We start from the raw sequence: 24,592 nt of genomic DNA, 5'->3' as shown, positions 1-24,592 counted from the left end.
GTAAACCATGGTTTATTGTCATTGAATGATACAAGTTTCCTAGTAAGGATGCACATATTCTCAAAGAAACTGATATATGATGTCACAGTATCTGTGAGCTCGTCCAGGTCTGTGGCTGCAGCCTCAAAAACACTCCAATCAATGCAGTCAAAGCATGCTTGTAGTTCCAGCTATACTTCATTGGTCCATCTCTTTACAGTCTTTACTACAGGCTTAGCTGATTTTAGTTTCTGCTTGTAGGTCAGGAGAAGATGAACCAAACAGTGATCAGAGAGTCCTAAAGCTGCACGTGGGACAGAGCGATATGCATCCTTTATTGTTGTGTGCAGTGGTCCAATATATTTCTGTCTCTGGTGGGGCATGTGATGTGTTGTTTGTATTTGGGCAGTTCACGGGTAAGGTTAGCTTTATTATAATCTCCCAGAATAATAATAAGTGAGTCCATGTCTGTGATGTGATCAGCCAGCTTTTGCAACGCTGCGTTCACGCATGCTTGTGGCGGGATATAAACACTCACCAGAATGAATGAGGAAAACTCCCGTGGTGAGTAGAAAGGGTTACAGTTGATGAAACGTGCTTCTAAATTAGGACAGCATACCTTCTTCAACGCTGTTACATCTGTACACCAACTTTCGCTGATGTAAAAGTATGTTTCACCGCCTCTCGTTTTCCTCGATGATTCCGCAACGTGAATAGCTGGAAGCCCGGCAGATGAAACACGATGTCCGGGATGGCTTCATTTAGCCAGGTTTCTGTGAAACACAGCAGCGGAATTAGAAAAGTCCTTATTTGTTTGAGTGAGCAGAAGCAGTTCATCCGTTTTGTTGGCGAGGGAGCGGACATTCGCCAGATGAATACTCAACAACAGAGTCCTAAAGCTGCGTTGACAAAGCTTCACAATCACACCGATTCGTTTCCCTCGCGTGTGTCTTTTGGATCGCTTGTAGAGCACCGCTGCGCCTCCATCTTCATGTCTAATGAAATGTCAGAATAATCAAACACATCAGGCAAAAAATGATCAGGTATGCTCTGCCGAATATTCAGCAATTCATCCCTGGTGAAACTGATCAGGAAATAGTGACAAAAAACATGACAAACAAATAAAAGTAACAAAAACGCTAGAGAGCTCCACACCAAGCAGCCATCTGCAGTGCCATCTTGAAACATTTGATGTTGACTAGAAGTATCCACTTTATCTGAGTTGTTTTTCTTAAAATTGCTTAGGAGAAATAAAATGAGCAACAAATTAGATAATTGTTGACATACAGTAAGAGTATAGAGTTTCGAAATTAAATAGTCTCCATTTTTTCTCTTTTAAATGTCATTGCTATCTAGAAGACACAGTTGAAATACTGAGGAGAACTTATTGTAATTTTTCTTGCCCCACACAGAACCTACCCTGTCCCTTGCATGTATTTTTTGTTTATACAATTTTGGCTCATTTGATTAAGATTTCAGCTACCAATAAAAGTTTCCAGTGTTGATCTCGTCAACAAAATTATTGACAACATTTTTGTCAACGACAACAAGGAAAAAATGACGCATCATGACGATAATCAAATTACTTAAAACATATAGTTGACAAAAATATGATAAGAAAAAAATATATTAGTAGCTAATACTTCAGTATATTCATTAAATGCAATTATTTTAATGTTTTCTCATGTTGTTCAAACTTATATAATAAACATATTTATCTTTAATATGTTTGACACTTGTTTAAATAACTGTAAGCATTGTACACAGTTCAAAAATATTTGATAATTTGGTTAAAGTTACAGTTTAATACGTTCCCTATCTGTCACTCACTCAATGTTGTGTCGATGTAGTGACGCTAGGGGTCACTCTTGGGAGCCCGAGACACCTCTGGTCTTTGATAAAAGGCCAATGAAAATTGGCGAGTGGTATTTGCATGCCACTTCCCCCGGACATACAGGTATGAAAGGAGCTGGTATGCAACCACTTATTCAGATTTTCTCTTTGGAGCCGAATGGTCATGCTCACTGAGCTGAATTCCCATGACTGTTCATTCACCTCTGCTGGATCTGAAGGCGCATTTCAGTGGCTTCTCCCTCCTCTGCACTGGTGCACTGCAGAGAATATCCCTGGGCACTTCAGCAGAAATAAGAGTATATTTCTCTAAAAGAGTATATTTCTCTAAAAGAGCGGCACACATGGAACGTCTTTTAAAGATGCGTCTTTTTAAAGATGCGTCTTTTTAAAGATGCCTTTCCGATTGTGTGTTATTCCTGGTTGCGAGGACATGTCCATGGCAACGATGCAGTCGCGGCTCGCCTTCGTAAGAAAGCAAGCCACCCCAGAGGCTCCCCGCCTCGGTCCTTTTACCCACGGGTATAAGCTTAATATACCCTTTTACCCGCTCAAAGCCACGCCCCGCCCCCGTTCCTTTCTTCCCGGTCCCAATCTTTTCAGCTTCCCCGCCCTCACTATCCTCGATGGTGGGGCGGCCAAGGGCTATTCGGCAATCCCCCGGTGGATAAAGGCGCTCGCGGTGCACCTATGCCCGAAAAGCACCGCCACCTGGCGCGGGTGCCCAAAGCCCCCATCCAAGGCCTGTAGGTTTACGTCGTCTCTGACAGCCAAGGCCTACGGTGCCGCTGGACAAGCTGCCTCCGCCCTGCACGCCATGGCTCTCCTGCAAGTCCGCCAAGGTGCTAAAGGAACTGCATGAGGGTAGTTCCGCCCCGGGATTGATGCAGGAACTGCACTTGGTGACTGACCTTGCTCTCCGAGTGACGGAGGTCATGGCTCGGTCTCTCGGGCGGACGATGTCCACATTAGTGGTCCAGGAGCGCCACCTTTGTCTCAAACTGATTGAGATGGGTGAGGCCAACAGGACAAGGTTCCTTACTGCCCCCATCTCCCAGGCTGGCCTATTCGGCGACACCGTCAAGGACTTTGCCCAGCATTTCTCGACGGTGGAGCAGTAGACGGAGGCTATCCGGCATATCCTGCCCCAGCGTGGCTCAAGATCCGCAACCCATCTGCTCATCACCAAGGGCATCCCCCTGCGGTGACTGCACCGGCTCTGCCACAGCCCGCCATTTCAGCCCGGCCCCGGCATGGAGCCCACCGCAGGAAGCAGACGCCACCCATCTCGCGGCTGCCAAGAACCCGTGAATGGCTTCAAAGCGCCCTTGAGATGGGCGACCCAGGGACGACAAAACCCGCTGCTCTGGAGCTGGTAAGCAGACCTCTCCATCGCCCGGTGGAAGGCTGGGAGGAGAATCTTTTTGTTACCTTTGCATTTAATTGCGCTGCATGCCCAAGTGGCTGCAGTACTCAAGAGTTCAGCAAGAGCAGTTTCCTTGTTCCCTGGGTCACGTATCCGGTGTGCATGGTCGTCAACATGACCACCGTCCACCACTCTATTTGGCAGGTTTAGCGCTCCAGCGGCGGTCTCCCGCCCCTGAGCGCCCAGCTGTGGCACAAATCCGCTCCTGATGTGACAATCTCCACGGGTCATGAGGACAGGCCTCTTCCTCCCCTGTCCCAGGCTGTTCTGGGGTGGTCACACGGAGCCAGGTAAGTGCTTCGATGTCCCTAGACTCAGCACGGCCACGATATGGTGTGGCACCTCGAGCTCTGCCCCGCCGCGAGGCCCCACCTGCCTTCTCAACTATCTCGATGACTGGCTAATCTTAGCTCACTCTCGGGACATGTTGTGCACACACAGGGACTTGGTGCTCTCACATCTCAGCCGACATGGTCACGACGCACGCCTCCAAAACAGGCTGGGGTGCTGTTTGCATCGGGCATGCAGCCGCTGGCTTGTGGAGGGGCCCGTGACTGCATTGGCACATCAACTACCTCGAGTTGTTGGCAATTCTGCTCACCCTGCGGAGGTTTCAGCCGTTGATCCAGGGCGAGCACGTGTTAGTTCAGACAGACAACACGGCAATGGTAGCATATGTCAACCGCAAGGCGGTCTGTGCTTTCTCAGGGATGGGGCACCATCTGGCACCCGCGACCAGACCTCTGGAATCTTCATGTCAGGCCCCTGGACGGGATGCAGAAGACACGATCACTCAGGCTAGGGCCCCCTCTACGAGGCGCCTGTATGCCTTTAAGTGGCCTCTGTTCGCTAAGTGGTGTTCTTCCCGACGGGAAGACCCCCATAGATGCTCAGTCGGATCAGTGCTTTTCTTCCTGCAGGAGTGGTTGGAAGGGAGGCTGTCCCCTTCCACCTTGAAGGTGTATGTTGCCGGCATAGCAGCACACCACAACACAGTCGACGGTAAGTCCTTAGGGAAGCACGACCTGATCATCAGGTCCTAAGAGGCGCCAGGAGACTGAATCCCTCCAGACCATGCCTTGTTCCCTCATGTGACCTCTCTGTAGTTCTTCAGGGTCTACAGAGAGCCCCCTTTGAGCCTTTGCAGTCAGCCGAGCTTAAGGCACTCTCCTTGAAGACTGCCCTCCTGACTGTGCTCACTTCCATCAAGAGGGTAGGAGACCTTCAAGCGTTCTCTGTCAGCGAAACGTGCCTGGAGTTCGGTCCGGGCTACTCTCATGTGATCCTGAGACCCCGACTCCGGGCTATGTGCCCAAGGTTCCCACGACCCCTTTTAGGGACCAGGTGGTGAACCTGCAAGCGCTGCCCCAGGAGGAGGCAGACCCAGCCCTGTCGTTGCTGTGTCTGGTGCGCGCTTTACACATCTATTTGGATTGCACGCAGAGATTTAGGATCTCTGAGCAGCTCTTTGTCTGCTTTGGTGCACAGCGGAAAGGAAGCACTGTCTCCAAGCAGAGGATCGCCCACTGGCACATTGACGACGCCATAACTATGGCATATCATGCCCAGGACATGCCGCCCAGGTAGGGCAATGAGCCCATTCTTCCAGGGGTGTAGCGGCCTCCTGGGCCCTGGCCAGGGGTGCCTCTCTAACAGACATTTGCAGAGCAGCAGGCTGGGCAACACCCAACACCTTTGCAAGGTTCTACAACCTCCGGGTGGAACCGGTTTCGACCCAGGTAGTGGCACGCAATACAAGCGGATAAGCCCGGGATAGCCGGCTGGGTGTATTGCTTGAACATAGCGTGTTCCACCTCCTTTTGAGCTGAAGACGTGTGCCATTAATTCCCAGTAGTGTTCACAAACTATGTTCCCTGGTTGACTTCCTCCAAGCCCTGTGGCAGTCGAGTTTTCGGAGAGACTCGCTGCCGGCCCAGTACATGTGCTAACTAAGAGTCCTGTTCTGGGGTAGGTGCTCCACATGTGGCGGTTCCCTGTAAGGCTAACCCCATGCGATATATATCTTCTGCTAATTCTTTTCCCTGTTGGCAAACTGTGTCTTCCTTGGGCAGAGCCCCTTTGTCCCAGTCTCCACGTTTGTAGTAATTCCTCCCCTATTGGGTAGGATCTACCTTGAAGACTCTCCACATGGTTAGAAAGACCATGTGACGTATTTTTCCACTTAAATATCCCCCCCCCCCACTTTGAGCGAGGTGTGGTCTCCGCGGTGTCTTCCCCTTGGGAGGGACACCCCCAGACTAGACCTGGCGGTCCAGTCGGATAATCCCCCTTCTTTTTTAGGGAGTGGAGGGAAAAGAGGCCACGACTGGGTTAGCCTGTCTCTATCTTTTAGGTAGTCGACTTGTCCCCAAAGGGCTGTGTCGACACTCATAACTATGTTGGGGGAGGTTACGTGTCGACCTGGTGTGCTGGCTATGAGGCACACAGTGGTCTGCCCACCACACACCGCCAGTTCATGTAACACAGTTCAGCCAGTTGTGGCGTTTCGTATAGGGACCCCTAGTGTCACTACATCGACACAACGTCGAGTGAGTGACAGATAGGGAACGTCATGGTTACTTGTGTAACCTCCGTTCCCTGATGGAGGGAACGAGATGTTGTGTCCCTCCTGCCACAATGCTGAACTACCGCCGAAATGGCCGGACCTTGTTTCGGCTCCTCAGCATAAAACCTGAATGAGTGGTTGCATACCAGCTCCTTTTATACCTGTATGTAAGGGGGAGTGGCATGCAAATACCACTAGCCAATTTTCATTGGACTTTATTAAAGACCAGAGGTGTCTTGGGCTCCCAAGAGTGACCCCTAGTATCACTACATCGACACAACGTCTTGTTCCCTCCATCAGGGAATGGAGGTTACACAAGTAACCATAATGTTTTTTTTTTGTTTTTTTTGCACATTGTCGCTATTTTGATAGACTAAAATTATACGCCAATTGACTAAAATGATTGAATATGACATGATGAAATATTGACCAAATTTAAAGGACATTTTCATTTTACCATGTAATTGAAAAGGCTAATAAGTCTGTAGTTTCGGTCTGGTTCTGCCCATGGGTAACTATCAGACATCACCCGCTCACAAACTTTTGGCAAAAGAAAAATACACATTTTGTGTTTTAAACCAGACCACCAGTGATGTGAAGAAGATGCATCCCAGCGTTTACATTCTGAGAGCTGATCGTTAATGCATAAGTGCATTTTGGTCCTGCGAGATGTGATTGTGTCTGTATAAAGAAAAACAGACAAGTCATAAAATGATTCCACTAAACTCCATATTTCTCTCTTTTTTCTCGCAGATTATTTCCTCCTACACTTCTTGTCTTGTCTCTATCATAAACATCAACTACTATGTGACTCGAAAGTAGGGCAAAAAGTTTGGTATTTAAAAACATAATTTCACAGTCTTGGCAGCATTTGATTGGCTGAGAGGAAACTCGGTTGTTTGAATTCTTATCGCAACCTAATCTTTATGCTTAACATGATTTTAGAGTGATAAGGTTGTCAGAACATGTCTCTCCTCTGATTTGACTCTTGGCCTTGACAAGATGACTATTTTTGATAAAAAGTTAACGGCACACAGACGACACAGCGTTTTTTATTTATTGCTTTAGACAAAGTCGTCATTTTGCTGGCAGTGATGAGTCAAGAGCGTTTATGACATTTTAATATTTGCAGATCACTCTGTAATAAAACATCTAAGAGTGAATACTCTTTGTCAGTGTGTGTGTGTGTGTGTGTGTGTGTGTGTGTTTAATACGGGAGATAAAACAGACAGGAGAGATGCTGCAGTAGATTACAGGAGATTGTTTAGGGTAGGAGGCGGTTTACTGCATTGTTTGCCCAGCATCACAGCTCTTATCTGGGCTGACAGGAAGACAGATCTGGCCGGGATGAGCTGCTCTGATAGATCACAGATAAGAGCAACCCAGGGGAGAGTTGGCAGCAGATCAGTTGTGTAGTCTAGGGCATACGCTGTATGCCCACCTATCTTTCTTCAGATTTTGTGTATGCCCACCTAAAATAAGTGATGATATGTATGGCCGACAGTACAACGAGTAGGCTTTTGACACAGAACTTTTTCAATCTAATAATGCGATGCCGCAGCACCGTTGAATGAATTGTGTTATTTTATTTTATTTTATTTTAAAAACTGTACAGAGATTCTCTCTAAACGTGCAAGGAGCAGCAGGAGGTGGGAGCTCAACTGAAGGCATGGGCAAGACAGATGCGACTAAGCTGATCCACCAATCAGAACGTTCATTTCAGATGCAATGGACCCTTTTCACAGACCTGTTATGATGCGTTTCCACCGTTTTTAACAACGTAAACGTTGCAAACTTTGTATTTTATATTTCCAATTGTACAAATATTTGGTGTACATTCATAACAATGCACTTTGTATTATATTACTCTTGAATAAGTTTAAAAAAAAAAATCAGTTAGCTGTGATGAGGCTTCTAACAAAGCTGCTGATGGAGTGACAGAAAATTTGGCCTGTTTCTCTCTTCTTGCTGCTGTTATCCAGCGCTGTATATCTTTATCTTCTTTGCAAAGATGTTTTGTTTTTTCTTTTGTTGCTGGAGCAAAAGGGTAAGCAAAAATTAACTATGACGACTTCCACTGTCACGAACGGGGACGTGTGAAAAGGGTCCATTGTATATTTGCTTATCAATCATATTTTCCATTTCAGTAAGGGGCGGGATATTTCCAGTGTCTACAGTGTCCAAGCATCCCTGGAGTAACCATAATTCATAAAATTCACAGTATGCCAACCTCTTCAGGCACTACTACACCACTGCAGCATATGGCTGCCATGGGTGCGGGAAACAGGACCTAAGATCAGAAGGAAAGTTCAGTGGAATTTTTTAAACAAACACAAAAGATTCTTAAACAAAGCAAAGACAAGCCCAGGCAAACATAATCCTCAACTGAAACGCGAGCAGAGATCCGAGGAATCCTCCTCCACATGAACTGGGCACCCAACTGGCAAGGGCGGCGGCCAACGAGCACAAAAGGAACTCTACTTCTAAAACTACTGCCGCCAGCTCCAACTGTACAAGAGTGCACAGTTAAACAAACAGCAGCATACAAACACACAGTGGCAAACACGACAGAAACAGTCACAATGATCCGACATCGGACATGACACACGCAGGTGTTTAAATAAGAGGAACAAACAAGGGGAAGGTGTCGCTCGCAGCTGAAAGTTGTAATGATAAGCATTCCCATGGAAACAATCTGAATTCCCATGGAAACGCTGATTCAGCATGCCAGCAACACCTGAAACACGTAAGGGCAAATCGTAAACACGCTTTGACAAAACAGACAAGGGACGATGATACCACGGTCCACTACAGGCGAACACACACCCTGGCAAGATGCCATGACCGTGACATCACCGGAGGGCACACAGCAGCAAATCGCGGACAGCGATAACCCACCGCCAGACCCGTGCACCCACACAAAACACAAACATGAAACAAAAGACAGACAGGGGACGATGATGTCATGGTCCTCGTAAGACAAAACCCAACCTGACTGTTGACAGAACCATGAAATCACCGGAGAGCACACAGCGGTGACACGCGCACGGTGGTCCAAACAACCGGACCTGTGCACTCACACAAAGGGGGAACACAAAAAACAAAGGCAGGCCGATACTGCCACGGTCCCATCAGGTAGAACCTAAACCTGACAAGGTGACAGTGACAGTGGCACCCAATCAAACACACATCGCATGTCTAAGATCCACCAAAAAGCAAAACTGTCACACACACTTCACTACGTCACATATGCTAACACTTACCAGAGATCTATGAGCTCTGATTGGCTGTATGTGGAGTATCTCTGTTCTGATTGGCTATGTGGAGAGTATTTGTGATATGATTGCAGTACACTGTAAAAAATACTATTCTTTTAGGGTATTTTTGTCTTATTTTGCAGTTAAAATATCTAAACATTCTTAAAACAAGATATATTTACTTGAGAACCAAAATGACAAGATATTTTGTCTTGCTTTTTATAAAAATCAATTGTGTGTTTATACAATAATATTGCACAGTAATATGTGTTTTGATTGGCTGTGTGTGAAGTATCTGGCATTTGATAGGTTATGTGGTGTATCTGTGTTCTGATTGGCTGTATGTGGTGTATTTGTGTTCTGATTGGCTGTATGTGGTGTATCTGTGTTCTGAGTGGCTGTATTTGGCGTATCTGTGTTCTGATTGGCTGTATGTGGTGTATCTGTGTTCTGATTGGCTGTATTTGGTGTATCTGTGTTCTAATTGGCTGTATGTGGTGTATCTGTGTTCTGATTGGCTGTATGTGGTGTATCTGTGTTCTGATTGGCTGTATTTGGCGTATCTGTGTTCTAATTGGCTGTATGTGGTGTATCTGTGTTCTGATTGGCTGTATGTGGTGTATCTGTGTTCTGATTGGCTGTATTTGGCGTATCTGTGTTCTGATTGGCTGTATGTGGCGTATCTGTGTTCTGATTGGCTGTATGTGGCGTATCTGTGTTCTGATTGGCTGTATGTGGTGTATCTGTGTTCTGATTGGCTGTATGTGGTGTATCTATGCTCTGATTGGCTGTATGTGGAGTCTCTATGTTCTGATTGGCTGTGTGTGGTGTATCTGTGTTCTAATTGGCTGTATGTGGTGTATTTGTGTTCTGATTGGTTGTATGTGGTGTATCTGTGTTCTGAGTGGCTGTATTTGGCGTATCTGTGTTCTGATTGGCTGTATGTGGTGTATCTGTGTTCTGATTGGCTGTATGTGGTGTATCTGTGTTCTGATTGGCTGTACGTGGTGTATCTGTGTTCTGATTGGCTGTATGTGGAGTCTCTATGTTCTGATTGGCTGTGTGTGGTGTATCTGTGTTCTAATTGGCTGTATGTGGTGTATTTGTGTTCTGATTGGCTGTATGTGGTGTATCTGTGTTCTGAGTGGCTGTATTTGGCGTATCTGTGTTCTGATTGGCTGTATGTGGTGTATCTGTGTTCTGATTGGCTGTATTTGGCATATATGTGTTCTTATTAGCTATATGTGGTGTGTCTGTGTTCTGATTGGCTGTATGTGTGTATCTGTGTTCTGACTTGCTGTATTTGGCGTATCTGTGTTCTAATTGGCTGTATGTGTGTATCTGTGTTCTGATTGGCTGTAATTGGCGTATATGTGTTTTGATTGGCTGTATGTGGCATATCTGTGTTCTGATTGGCTGTATTTGGCGTGTCTGTGTTTTAATTGGCTGTATGTGGTGTATCTGTGTTCTTATTGGCTGTATGTGGCATATCTGTGTTCTGATTCATTTCTATTGGATAAAGGATGGTTGTTTCTGTATATCTGAGTACTCTCACTTCGATCAGTCTTAGACAGATCGGTCACTGCCGTACGTGATGGTTGCTGTTCCTGTGCCACCTACTGCTCAGCTTAATCGAGATGGGCCATATGGCTCAAACCTGCCTGAGCCAGTCAGATCTGTCATGAGGTGAACATGAGCCAAGGACATAAGCACACCTGGAGAGCTCAGACCACTGTGAATGCCCTCTTTTTAATATCTCATTGGTTTCTCTTTGACAGTAATGAGATTACATGGAGAACAATTAAAGACTATCCTAAGCTAAATAAGCAAAATTATAAAAATTATATAGACTTTAGCCTACCGCAGATGCTTCTCCTCTAGAGGTTCACCCGCCGGTGGGTCAATATGGGGCATTATATCGTGAAATAAGTTTATACTTAAAACAAACTATTTTTAATGTGTAGTAAAACTATTAATATGAACATAGCACTTAAATGGACAAGTCATATATCAAATGAAAGATCTTATTCTCAGGAATGTGACTATACAGGTTAAACATGTTAAACATTTCCCTCTCTTTTTAAATGTTTTTGTTAATTTGGCACGATCGCCGTTATGGCGTGTAGGTACCACATTTTTTTTTGTTTCCCTCCCCTTGTCCCCTCCCCTGATCCAGATAGAAGGGCAGACGGGGCGGTAGGCACACCCCCCCAGGGAAGGGGGGGGGGTGTACGTCATGCCAGGGGCTCCCCGGCCTGAGAGAACAGGGGAGGAATGTGGCAGGGTGGAGGGCGGGGCCGGGTCGTGATTCTACACACCCGGCTCTTAATCAGGCTGATTAGCCCGAGAGGGATAAGGGCCGACTGGAGACAGCAGTGCGACAAAGAGAGAGTTACGGACAGCTGTCCGACACCTGTGTGTGTTTGTCTTTTTGGTTCAGTTTATAATTAAACTATTATTTATATTATCAAGCCGGTTCTCGCCTCCTCCTTTCCATTGATGTGTTACAGACTGATCATGCAAAAAACTGTCTTTTTTATTTAAGGATAGTGATCATAATGAAGCCATTTATTATCACATAGTTGTTTGGCTCCTTTTTAATTCATAATGATAACAGAAATCACCCAAATGGCCCTGATCAAAAGTTTACATACCCTTGAACAATACTTGTTGACCCCTCTCCAAACATAGCGCTTTATGGTTGTGACCATAAAGCTCTATTTTGGTCTCGTCACTCCAAATTACAGTGTGCCAGAAGCTGTGAGGCGTGTCAAGGTGTTGTCGGGCATATTGTAACCAGGCTTTTTTGTGGCACTGGCTTCTTTCTGGCAACTCGACCATGCAGCTCATTTTTGTTCAAGTATCGTCGTATTGTGCTCCTTGAAACAACCACACCGTCTTTTTCCAGAGCAGCCTGTATTTCTCCTGAGGTTACCTGTGGGTTTTTCTTTGTATCCTGAACAATTCTTCTGGCAGTTGTGGCTGAAATCTTTCTTGGTCTACCTGACCTTGGCTTGGTATCAAGAGATCCCTGAATTTTCCACTTCTTAATAAGTGATTGAACAGTACTGACTGGCATTTTCAAGGCTTTGGATATCTTTTTATATCCTTTTCCATCTTTATAAAGTTCCATTACCTTGTTACGCAGTTCTTTTGACAGTTCTTTTCTGCTCCCCATGGCTCAGTATCTAGCCTGCTCAGTGCATCCACGTGAGAGCTAACAAACTCATTGACTATTTATACACAGACACTAATTGCAATTTAAAAAGCCACAGGTGTGGGAAATTAACCTTTAATTGCCATTTAAACCTGTGTATGTCACCTTGTGTGTCTGTAACAAGGCCAAACATTCAAGGGTATGTAAACTTTTGATCAGGGCCATTTGGGTGATTTCTGTTATCATAATGATTTAAAAAGGAGCCAAACAACTATGTGATAATAAATGGCTTCATATGATCACTATCCTTAAATAAAAGACAGTTTTTTTGCATGATCAGTCATATTTTCAAAATCAATGCCAAAATTTCACAATTTATGCCAGGGTATGCAAACTTTTGAGCACAACTGTATGATGAAGTAATGGGGGTGGTGCACGAATTGAAAATTAGACTGAATGTCTATGGAATAGCACATCTGTGAGGGCTGATAGAGCGCTGCCTACATTTCCTAGCCATCTAGTGGAATGAAATTAGACATTTTACAGGAGATTACATACTTACAAAGTTAGTACAAAAAAAAACAAAAAACAAAAAAAACTTTCTGTTCATCATAAGATTTTAAACATATACAATATTATTTTTCTAGGGGGTTTTCTGAAAAATTAGGCCAATTTTTTAGAAATAATTCCAAAGTATGTGTGAATGGTGAGGTTTTAAATTTAAGTGTGGAAAAATTGCAGACGGCAGCCCAAAAAGGTACCAGAGTTTAAGAGGACAAAACATAACTGACATAACGGAAACATAATGTCTCCTGAGCTGTAAAAGAGCCATAAAACTTTCCTCTGTGTGTAAATTGGCAAAAAAATTGGTTGTACCATGACTAATGTCTTTAGCAGAAGCTGTAAGTTGACAGCGTTGAGTTCTGCTCGGGTCCAGTGGAGGGATTTGACAGAAAGCCTAGCGTGGCAGAGTCATGCAGTGTTGCTGACATGCTAGTGATGAGAGTGGGCCGTTATCTTGTCACTCGGGTTATTTATGGAGCTGCAGTGGAGCAGCTGCTGTCGAATCGTGGGCAACTGTCTTGCTCAATACCGGCCTGAATGATAGCTCACAAATAACTGGCTCTTCAGGACTCTTTTTCCGGTTCTCACTGAGGTGTTATTGATATGGGAGAGAGATTTTCTGGAGAGTTTCTTCACTCTGGCATGAAGGAAATAATTGTTTTGACAGATCTTCACTGTTTCCATAGACAATATGGTATTTTACCATGAGCTCTGACATTGTTTAAGGGACAGTTCACGCAAAATAGTTTTTTATTTTACTCATATTTTTTTGTCTTTTGATGAAAATGTCCTGTTGTGTCCATGTCGTATTCTTTAATTTTACTCAGTTATACTTTCACTGAAATGGCATATAATTTTAGTTGACAAACGATAATGTGCAAAATGACAAAAATGGGTCAAACTATAACAGACACAACTTTTGAAAAATGTATAAACATTTATTTAAACATTTATCAAATATATGAAAGAGTAATAAAATAAAGAGTAAAAAAATTAAGAGTAATAAATTCTGTCCCTGTCCCTGGATATTATATTATATTATAAAAAACATATTATGGTTTTACCTCACTGGCCGTTTCAGCTTGTTTTAATCTATGGGATACCTTTACTTTTGATCAGAAATGTACAAAAACGCCTGAAGACAACATGTCAACACTCTTTCCATGAGCTTTTCTTGGTATTTCATGATCTGTGCAAAGACTGCACATTCAACCTGACATTTACAAAGTCTTGTAGCTTTTGACAGTTGAACGATGAATCCAGATCAGTGAGGGATCTTTACCCTGAACTGAAGAATCATACGGAAACAAGGCCTCATTTTCTCATTCTCCTCTGTATTTTATCTCTTTTCAATATTTTTCCATCATAAAAAGCCTCAGCATTCCAGCGTTAATCCTCTTTGTGGCCTCACAATCGTAATGAATAGGCAAGCGCTCCCCTCCCAATGTCTCAGTTTTTCATTACAGTAATGGCGGCTCAAATCTGCTGCCAGCCGCTGAGGGCAAGTTTGTGTCTGGGAATAATGACATCCGTGTGGAAATGATGTTTGCACATTTAAGGGTTACAGAATCACCCTGTGAGAGACTCTTTCTCTCTTTCTAGGAGAGCCAATGAGAAAACCTAACAAAAGAGAAACATGTATTTTACTTAGTATTATTTATGTTCCGTGAAAACAATTACAAGATGTCACTCACCCCCATGTATAAAAACAATTGACAATAAAATGTGTTTTGGTTGTTTTTCTTGTGAGAAAACTTTGCTTTTAATGTAAGTATTACAAATGTTTGCTGTCTTACTGCTAATGTACATTATGCATTTTGTATGTTAGCTTGTTAAATTCAAGCATTCCACATAAACAAAGATTAAACAAACTAAATGTAATGCATGCAGGACTGTCGTTAAAAATACATGACCACAATGTAGTTCTGGCTACTACCATATTCTGCATCCTTCAAACATGCAATAACATATGAAGATACAGGCACACTCAACTGCATCAGACGTTTGCAGGGAATTTTTTGTGACATCCTTTCACTTCCTTTTTGAAATCGATGGGGAATATTGCTCTGAAGTAATGATGACTGTGCTTGATTTTTCCTGAAATTAGCTCTTTTCTATCGTAGGAAACTAATCTCATGTTACCAGAGTTCAATGACCAGCATCACTGCAACCAAAAGAGCAACAATTGCTTTCTTGATATTTCTGCAGCAACAATTCCGTCATAAGGGATGTTCCTACCATCGGAGCAATTCAAGTTTGATGTACCGCCTTGATGCAGTAGGGGGCAGTCAGCGCAACTCCAGCTGTACAGGCAGATCGCACATCTCATATGAAACTTGTATAATTATTACGAGTTGTCATGAGACTACACTGATAAGCCAAAACGTTATGACCACCTGCCTAATAGAGGGCTTGACACTTACTTTTTTCCCAAGGAGCACAGGCGCTCCTAAGTTTAAAAATTTAGGAGTGCATAAAGAACTTTAGGGGCGCAATGAAAATGTATTAGATAATGTGTTTTTCCTTAATAAAGGGATACGAGGAGACATTTACAAGCAAAATGATTTAATTTATTTGAATATAAAAAATACACTAGGTTTTTAATTATTTCTGCTTCGAACTGTATTTATTTAATAATTATGTTATTATTTATACTTTAAACTGCTTTAACGGTATAAACAGTATGAACGGTATGAGCACCTCTATAATAAAATAGTTCTTCTTAGTTCTAAAGGCAAAAAAAGAAAAACTCTGCTCAGTCCGTTTAGACAAAAAGGATATCACTGGTCCAGCAGCGTTTGTAAGCAGGTTGTCTTGCCCGCTTTGAGCTCAGCCACGGCCCACAGCAGGACTGGTATCAAATTGCTCTACTGAAGGCCCCACCAAGCTGATCCGCATCAAGTCTTCAGTTGTGGACACTCTCTGCACAGTGCATGCCTCCACGATTCACTGTGTTTCTGTACGATATCACATTTAAGGTGAGAGTTACACATAACAAAGGCAGAGTTGCCCGCTTGCTTCTGCCCTTTGCAGTACATTAAGTTGTCCTTGAAAATTAACCATGGGATTGTTCTCTGCCACTGCTGGTTAAAATAGTATTTTTTTCAACGGACAACATTGGTTCAAGGCAGTGACCGCGTCATTGTTGTTGTGTTAACCTTTTTGTTAAAAAAATAAATAAATAAATGCTGCTTGGGCTGAATTTTGTAATACTTTTTATTCGCACACATGCTCCTAAATACATTTTACAGTTCACACACATCTATTTTTAGGCGCAAATGTGAGTGAAACACTGTCAAGCCCTAGCCTAATATGCTGTTGGTCTTCTGTGTCCCGCCAAGGCATGAACTATACAAGACCCCTGAAGGTGTCCTGTGGTTTCTGGCACCAAGACATTAGCAGTAGATCCTTCAAGTCCTGTAAGTTGGAAGGTGGAGCCACCGTGGATCGGACTTGTTGGTCCAGCACATCCCACAGATGCTCAAACGGATTGAGATCTGGGGAATTTGGAGGCCAGGGCAACACCTTGAACTCTTCATTATGTTCCTCAAACTATTCCCAAAAAATGTGTGCAGTGTAGCAGGGTACATTATCCTGCTGAAAGAGGCCACTGCCATCATGGAATACCATTGCCATGAAGGGGTGTACCTGGTCTGCAATGATGTTTAGGTAGATGGCACATGTCAAATTGTCATCCACATGAATGGCCGGACACAGGGTTTCCCAGCAGAACGTTGCCCAGAGCATCACACTGCCTCTGCCAGCTTGTTGTCATCCCACAGTGCATCCTGGTACCATCACTTCCCAGATAAACGGTGCAAACGTACACGGCCATTCACATGATGTAAAAGAAAATGGGTTGCCTCTGCATCTGAGACCGTCAATCCGAGCATTTTATCACGTGGCTTGTTGAGCGCATTACCGTGGAGACATAGCGCATGTGGAGGCTTCACGCTGTTCTCTGCGGCATCCATGCACAACTCACCATGTGCCTCACTGAGAGCGAGAACCACATTATAGTGACCACGAGGAGGTTATCCCATGTGACTCTTCCCTTTCTAGCAACCGGGCCAATTTGGTTGCTTAGGAGACCTGGCTGGAGTCACTCAGCACGCCCTGGATTCGAACTTAAGATTCCAGGGGTGGTAGTCAGCATCTTTACTTGCTGAGTTACCCAGGCCCCCACCTGTAACCATCATTAAAATTTTCTGTGACTCGTGCCACAGACCTTCTGTTGGTTTGGATCAGATGGGATAGCCTTCGTTGCCCTCGTGCACCGATGAACCTTGGGAGCCCAACACCCTGTCGCTGGTTTGTGGTTTGTCCCTCCTCGGACCACTGTCAGTAGGTACTCCCCACTGCTGACCAGGAGCACCCCACAAGCCTTGCCATTTCAGAGATACTCTGACCCAATCCTCTGACCATAAGAATTTGGCCCTTGTCAAAGTCGCTCAGGTCTTTACTCCTGCCCAGTTCTCCTGCATTCAACACATTGATTACGAGAACTGACTGTTCGCTTACCATCTAATCTACCCAGACCTTGACATGTGGACTTGTTAGGAGATGATCAGTGTTATTTGCTTCACCTGTGAGTGGACATAATGTTTTGGCTCATCTGTGTGTTGGGTATTTCTCTGTCCACAAACTGAGTCCCAGTGTAGCTGTGTGATATTAGTTTTATATAATAACCTGTAACAGCCAAGATATATTTGAACTTTTACACGAAAGTGAAAATAAAATGAACGCGGAATGCTTTGCACAAACACGTTGTAAGTGTCATCTGAGATACTCAGAGTTGATTGATCTCATGAGTTAATTTGGAGTATCACATACAAGCTAAAACTCTTACAAACTCGAACAAGTGTGGACTTGGACTTAACCCCGAGTCCAGTCAAGTCACTTGAATAATTGAATAAACCCGATTCATGAATAAATCATTCTATTGAGTCTTTTCTTTTCTTTTCAGCGAATTGGCCAAACAGGTTAGCAAAAAGATCTGAATCGATTGGCTATTCAGTCCAATTAGTTCGGACTGCTATCTAACTGAAAAATTTGCAGCAGCTTCTCACTCATCAAAACAGCATCGGGATATTTTAGAAAACGGAAAACAAATGAATCGTTGCATAAAGTGGATATTTACCTACAGTCAACAAAAGACTGCGTTTTGGGAGGTAACTTTGAGAAACTTCCTCTGGTGCTGTGTCCTTAAGGGGCTGTTCACACCAAATACTTTGTTATGTCCACCCATGCTGTTTTTCAGTTGTTTTTCTATGTAAACATGCCAAACGGATGTCTTTGACCATTGCATTACGTATCGCTGTGTTTTTGGCATCTCATGTAGGAGCACACCAAATTTTTTTAAGTTCTTTTGTCAAGTTAAAAAGAACATCAAGTGTTATAAACGTGTCTCGAGACACCTAAGTTATACTCTTTTCCCTGATAGCACATATACAACACCCAGACGTCTATTTGATGTGTGGCGCCCTCCTCGTCACAAAGACGTCAATAAGTATGTCTCAGATGTCAATAAGACATTTTGCATATGTCTTTAAGATGTTTATGATTTAGAATGATTGTAAATCTGATCTTTTTAAGATGTTTAGCAGATGTTAGATGCTTTCCAGATGAAAAGATCTAAAACCGACATCTCGGAGACGTACATGTGCTATCTGGGTTCGTTGCACTGCATTGGTCTGAACGGCTTTAGTCTTTTAGAAATACTTTATCCATTAGTTACATGAATTTTACACATCCTGAAGAAAATGTAAAAATACTTCTCTCAATGTCATCATAATGTAATGGTTTCTGAAAAAAAAAAAAAAACAAAAAAACGGTTTCTGTGCATACCCCAAGATTAAATCTTGCAGGCAAAAGTAAGCAGAAATGCTTACTTGACTTACAATGAAAGTGCAATTGAGGAAATTGTTTATATTCACTTTCTGTGTAAACATGATTATATTTAATAAATTATTGTTTGGTTTTCAGGCTAATTTTAGCTATAGTACAGTAATACTGAATTTTGTAAAGCAGAAATGTTTACATGACATCAGTGGAATATAATACTGTAGTATACAGAAGCTGATAGTTTGTATTGCCATGCTGAGCCACATTGGCACTTTGAACCTATAATTTAAGTTTTTCACTGACATTTTGTTAACATTGACATGTCGTAATTGTAATACCAATTTGTTCACTTAACTTAGGACGTGCCATTTATTTAATTTTTATTCTCAGCTGGTAATATTGTTTAACCAACATAAGCTTAAGAAAATAATAAATTAGTGTTATTTGATATATGTGCCTAGAGTCAATAGTTCTTCAAATTATACATTTAATACATTCATAAAAAACACTTGTCTTAGCCTTTACTGGTCTCGGACTCGACTTGGACTCGTCCCTCTCCAGTCTTGGTCTTGACTCATACTTGTCCCTCTTCTGGTCTCGGCCTTGACTCTAACTCAACCTACTCTGGTCTCGGACTGGACTTGGACTCGGATGAGCTGGTCTTGACTACAACACTGGTAGACATTCAGGATCACATCACATCATGTTTGACTTTTTGGCCCAGCTGATGAGGCTATGTAAGGTCGAGCGGGTGTGTATTTAAGCTCATGAGAGCTGCTAAACTGGCACACATACAGTTTTTCATGCTAGAACACGACAGGATGTTTCCTGGACACCATGGCTCTGTTCCAAGCCCTTGAGAGGTGCCAACATAGGCAACATTTTAAGGCATCATCCATGCTCTGCTGACATAAAAGCAGTTTTAGGCACATACAAAAAGAAGCCTAGCATGTATCCTTCACGAAGAAGTAGTGCGATAAATACACTGAGAATGCAACATAAAGAAGTGTACTAAGTGTAACACATCATTTGCTGACACTTGCTGGCTGACGTTTTCAGATGGTTCCTTACCAAATCCTCCACAGTTTTAGTTCAATATATGGAGTTTTTAGATGGTCCCTTACCCATTGTAGGCAAAATTTCCAATGATTATCACTGTTAAATTAACGATCTTGAATGATTTCGCCATGACGCCATCGGACCAGCCTAAATATGGGACAAATCGCATCCGTATTGATTTCATTCTGGATGCATCATTTCATCTTTTTTTTTTTTCTCCCAATTTGGAATGCCCAGTTCCCACTACTTAGTAGGTCCTCGTGGTAGTCCGGTTACTCACCTCAATCCAGGTGTCAGAGGACAAGTCTCAGTTGTCTCCGATTCTGAAACCGTCAATCTGCGCATCTTATCACGTGACTTGATGTGCATGACAACGCGGAGACTCACAGCATGTGGAGGCTCATGCTACTTTCCACGATCCACGCACAACTCACCACGCACCCCATTGAGAGCAAGAACCACTAATCGCGAACACGAGGAGGTTACCCCATGTGACTCTACCCTCCCTAGCAACCGGGCCAATTTAGTTGCTTAGGAGACCTGGCTGGAGTCACTCAGCACACCCTGGATTCGAACTCACGACTCCAGGGGTGATAGTCAGCGTCAATACTCGCTGAGCTACACAGACCCGCATCATTTCATCTTTAAATACGGGACAATCCTGTGTTTTACGGGATGGGTGGCAACTCAAACCATCACCCACACTGTGTGAATATGTACAATATTTGAGATAAAAGTGTTGTACTGAGTATAGCTAACAAGCTAGTGGTAACTCACTGCATGTGTTTGAAACGTTAAAACAGCTAATATTTCTGTGTAGTAAAAAACTGTTAGTGTTCCATTTGGGACAGTACTACACTTTAAAAAATCATTCACTACATGGCTGAGTGGATATTGTATAGTGTAAGTGCATAGTCTATTGTGTGTCATTTGGGACACAGCTTGTATCATTAGTTTAGCAACATGCAAATGTCAAACTCTAGTGTCTTGTGTGCTTCTCCAATTCAGTCACTTATAAGGGTTCCATTTCAGTTAGGATGCTGCCTATATAGACAGCAAGGCGGCTCACGAAAAAATATAAATGGTATGTGTGTACGTGAGTGTTTTGTGGTGCCGATTTGTTCACTTGAACCCGAGCTGCAAAATCCCTTTTGCCTGCTTAGTCAACCGCCTGGCTTTTCTCCCAGAAACGGATCTAGTATCCTGCTTCGGACATGCACTCTATTTAGGTTGCTAGTGTCACAAAAGCGTCCTTGACTAGTTCAACAGACGGTCAGACACCCGATTCGTTTCTATAAATCAACTTATTCTCAGGAAATAAACTGATCTTGCCATTTGAACTCTTGCAGTGAAATGTGATGCCCAGTACGCACACGTACTGCAGATATCAATCCACTATGACCACTAAATATAACCAATTCACACAAGCAAAGCCAGTGCACTTTGGGACAGGTTTAAACACCCTTAAGGGTTCCCTTATCTGTAAATAACCATTTTAACATTTCCAATGGATTCTAAACTTAACACCTGTTTATGCCTCTGTGTTTTATCACCCTCACAAAAAAGTAATATGGGGTCATTATTACTACTGTGGCGGAACGACACACTCCTCTCTTGAATTATAGTTGTCCCGCCTCTTCTGAGGGCCTTTCTTCAGCCAGGTCCACAACAGTGTTATGCAGTGTTACATAAAATATTTCTAACAATATCACAATTAAGTGAACCCTTAAGTGAAGGGGTGAATTTGAAATAAGTTCCAACATGATTACACTGGAAATCAACATGTTGCTTCTGAAAGTTTATGTATTTAAAATCAACCCCATTCAGATCCTCGATCAGACATTTTTGCATTGATTAATGTGTGAATACATTTCCCTCTATTGCTATTGAGCCTCCGAGACATAGGTTCTGGTCCCATGGGAACCAGGAAATAATTGCAATCACATAAACATTGGTGCGTGTGATTCTAACATTGCATTTTCACTCTAAAATTACATTTTTACTCCACTGACTTCGGCAGGTCTTCCCCACCTTTCTGGAGCCCTGGGAGAGACGAGGGGAGGGAAAGGGGAGAGGAAAAGAGCGAGGCGGAGCAACAGAGAAAGACAGAGAGAGAAGAGAGAGAGAGAGAAAAACTTGCTTGTCGGTTCCCGGACACTCTGTCGCCCGGTCCTCAACCGCTCAGCTCGCTCCTCCCCTGGCGGACGGCAACGAGCCCTCCGACCCCTGGTGGACGTAATCGCTCCTCCGCTTCTCGGTGGCTGGCAGCGACCCCTCCGTCCCCAGGCAGACGGCCGCGGCTGCTCCTTTGGCGGACAGCAGCGGCAAGGAATCAATGACAGCACATTCCTCCTCCTTACCGGATTTTGGCACCAATGAATGGGGTAAGGGATGACCAAGGAGGAGGCAGGAACCAGCTGAACAGTCAACATAAAGGTTTAATGATATAAACGAACTTAAAACATAGAACATAAAACATAAGACGAACACACATGCAGCGCGGCCGCGTATGTCTCTCTCCCTCTCGAACTGGTGCATCCAGCTCGTCTTTATCCCCCTCCCGGCTGATTAGCCCGATTCAGGGCCGGCCGTATGTCCTCACGGCCCGGCCCTGCCCTCCTCCTCGTCACAGGGCAGTGATTCGAATTTCAGGAAGCACAGACCTATTTCAGAGGCAAAACTTTTGACCTACTGTTGCCTAAATCACACTGTGGTTGTCTCAGCGTGCATGGAAGTCCAAAACGTGAGAAATGTATTCGCATTAGTTTGGAAATGGCTTAAGAAATCGATCTGATGCATTCTGTGATGTTTTGTTGCTTGGTTTGTCACTATAAAACATTCCATCCTGTTTGATAAAATTACAGAAGTCAGTATAATAATATCAACATTTTAAAAGATGGTTAAAAATATATATATAAAAATCGTCACCCTCACGTAAGCTAACTGTCAATCCCATACTGAGCAATGACTAACTTTAGCTCTTCATTTGCTTCCTGTTAGGAAAATTGTCATTGTGAAAATAATAAAAAGTTGTTATTAAATTTACCTACTGTTTAAGCAACTGTGCCTAATCACCCTCACAAAAAAAAGTACTATGTTTTTACCAAGATTTTTGGACACCACTATGATGGTAATAACATGCCCTGGAGTAACATTTAAATACAATGCTTTACGTATAACAAAGTGCCATAGTTTTACCACCTGAAATCATCCCTGTACATTGGTCAGGACTTTTTTGTCAGGCCACACCACTGCTCAGAGATGCTGACTGTAGTTTTTGGAATGTTCCTCTGGCAGTCCGACATCAGCCAATGCTCAAAATACCCTCTCAACCATTACTGGAGCCCTGACACTCTGGCCTTTCCTCGTGGAAAGAAAGGCGATCTGGAAGTGTGTTTAAATCCATTATAACCTACGCAAATCATCCAGTTTGACTTCCTCAAATTGCCACCACACAGAAACAGCTAATGAGGGTTTGAGGCGTGTTTTCCGTGGCACGTCTCTGTTAACTAGCTACATATCTCTGTGATATTTATGACTGCAGGTCAGAACGGGTTTACTGGATGTGTGTGGCTAAAATAGCATTTACAAACTGTAGGAGTCCAGTCACAGACGATAGAAGTCTCCATTTAAAAGCTGGTTTTTAATGTGCTGCCCACCGTAATTGGACACAGACTGTGTTTTGTGTGTCAAAGGTCGAGAAAGATGGGCTGAAGATGTGCTAATGTCAGGTGTCACAGTTTTAAAGCATTAGTTTCCAGTCACAACCTACACATAAACACATTCATACACTTCCCAGTGAGTAAAGGTCACTCTACGTTGGTCTTCCATCGGAGTTTTACACTTCCTGCGCTCCCAAACAAGATATATACTGTATAAGTCTTGTTTTCAGAGAAATCTAACTACATTTAGAGAGGTTGATATGTACAATACAAAAAATATATTTGCCAATTGTGGTCAGGAAAATAAACGTAACCTTGAATTAATTTTATTTTTGTACCCCATTTGCAAATAGATTTTTTGTATCTTACATGTTAACCTTACAAAATTTTGTTTGATTTCTCTGTTGACTCTAATTCTTCAATTAATTTTGCCCACGCTGTTTATTTGCATTGCAACGGCGTAAACGTGGCCACAAAATTTGTGCTCAACGCAATTCGCACGCACAATCCGATCTTGCGAGCTGGTCCAGAGCACTATATATTTATTACTGATGCCATGATCACTAGCAATGTACACAAACATCTCTTTTGAATAAAATTTGGTTTACCGCCTGCTTTCATCAGGCAGTAAAAGCGCAATACTTATTGCACAATGTAAATAGCGCAAGTTTCGTGAATTGGCCCCTTATTATCTCATGTCATTTTGCACTCAATTAAATCAAAATCTTCTTTTAAGGGTATTTAGAATATTTTACTGGAAATCAAGACAAAAATACTAGGGCTGTCGATTTAACGCGTTAATTCAGTGCGAAAATTATATGAAAAATTATGTTTAAAAAAATTAATGCAATTAATCATGTCACATAATAAGGAAGACACTTGAACAATTCAAGCTCGTAATACCACCTGTTTTCTCCAGGGGGCAGTAAGTGAAACTCCAGCTGTATAGGCAACACACATCTTATACAGAGAACAAACCACACTCACCGACAGCAGACAGCACAAGATGAGAACACGTTCTTGCATTCAAATACAGCTTGATGGAGCGCAAATCAGAACACAGGGATCTCAAGACGTGTTTTTCTAAGTATTAAACTACGTTTAACTTGACACAGTGAACTAAAAACAATATGTTTATGATGCGACGCAACCAAAGTGAGACGCTCCAAATGCGTCCGTCTGATGCAGGTGTACATTGACACGTCCTTAAACAAACCCTTATAATAA

This window comes from Myxocyprinus asiaticus, chromosome 35 (assembly GCF_019703515.2).
Source record: "Myxocyprinus asiaticus isolate MX2 ecotype Aquarium Trade chromosome 35, UBuf_Myxa_2, whole genome shotgun sequence".
Lineage (NCBI taxonomy): Eukaryota > Metazoa > Chordata > Actinopteri > Cypriniformes > Catostomidae > Myxocyprinus > Myxocyprinus asiaticus.
This window is presented reverse-complemented; position numbering follows the sequence as displayed.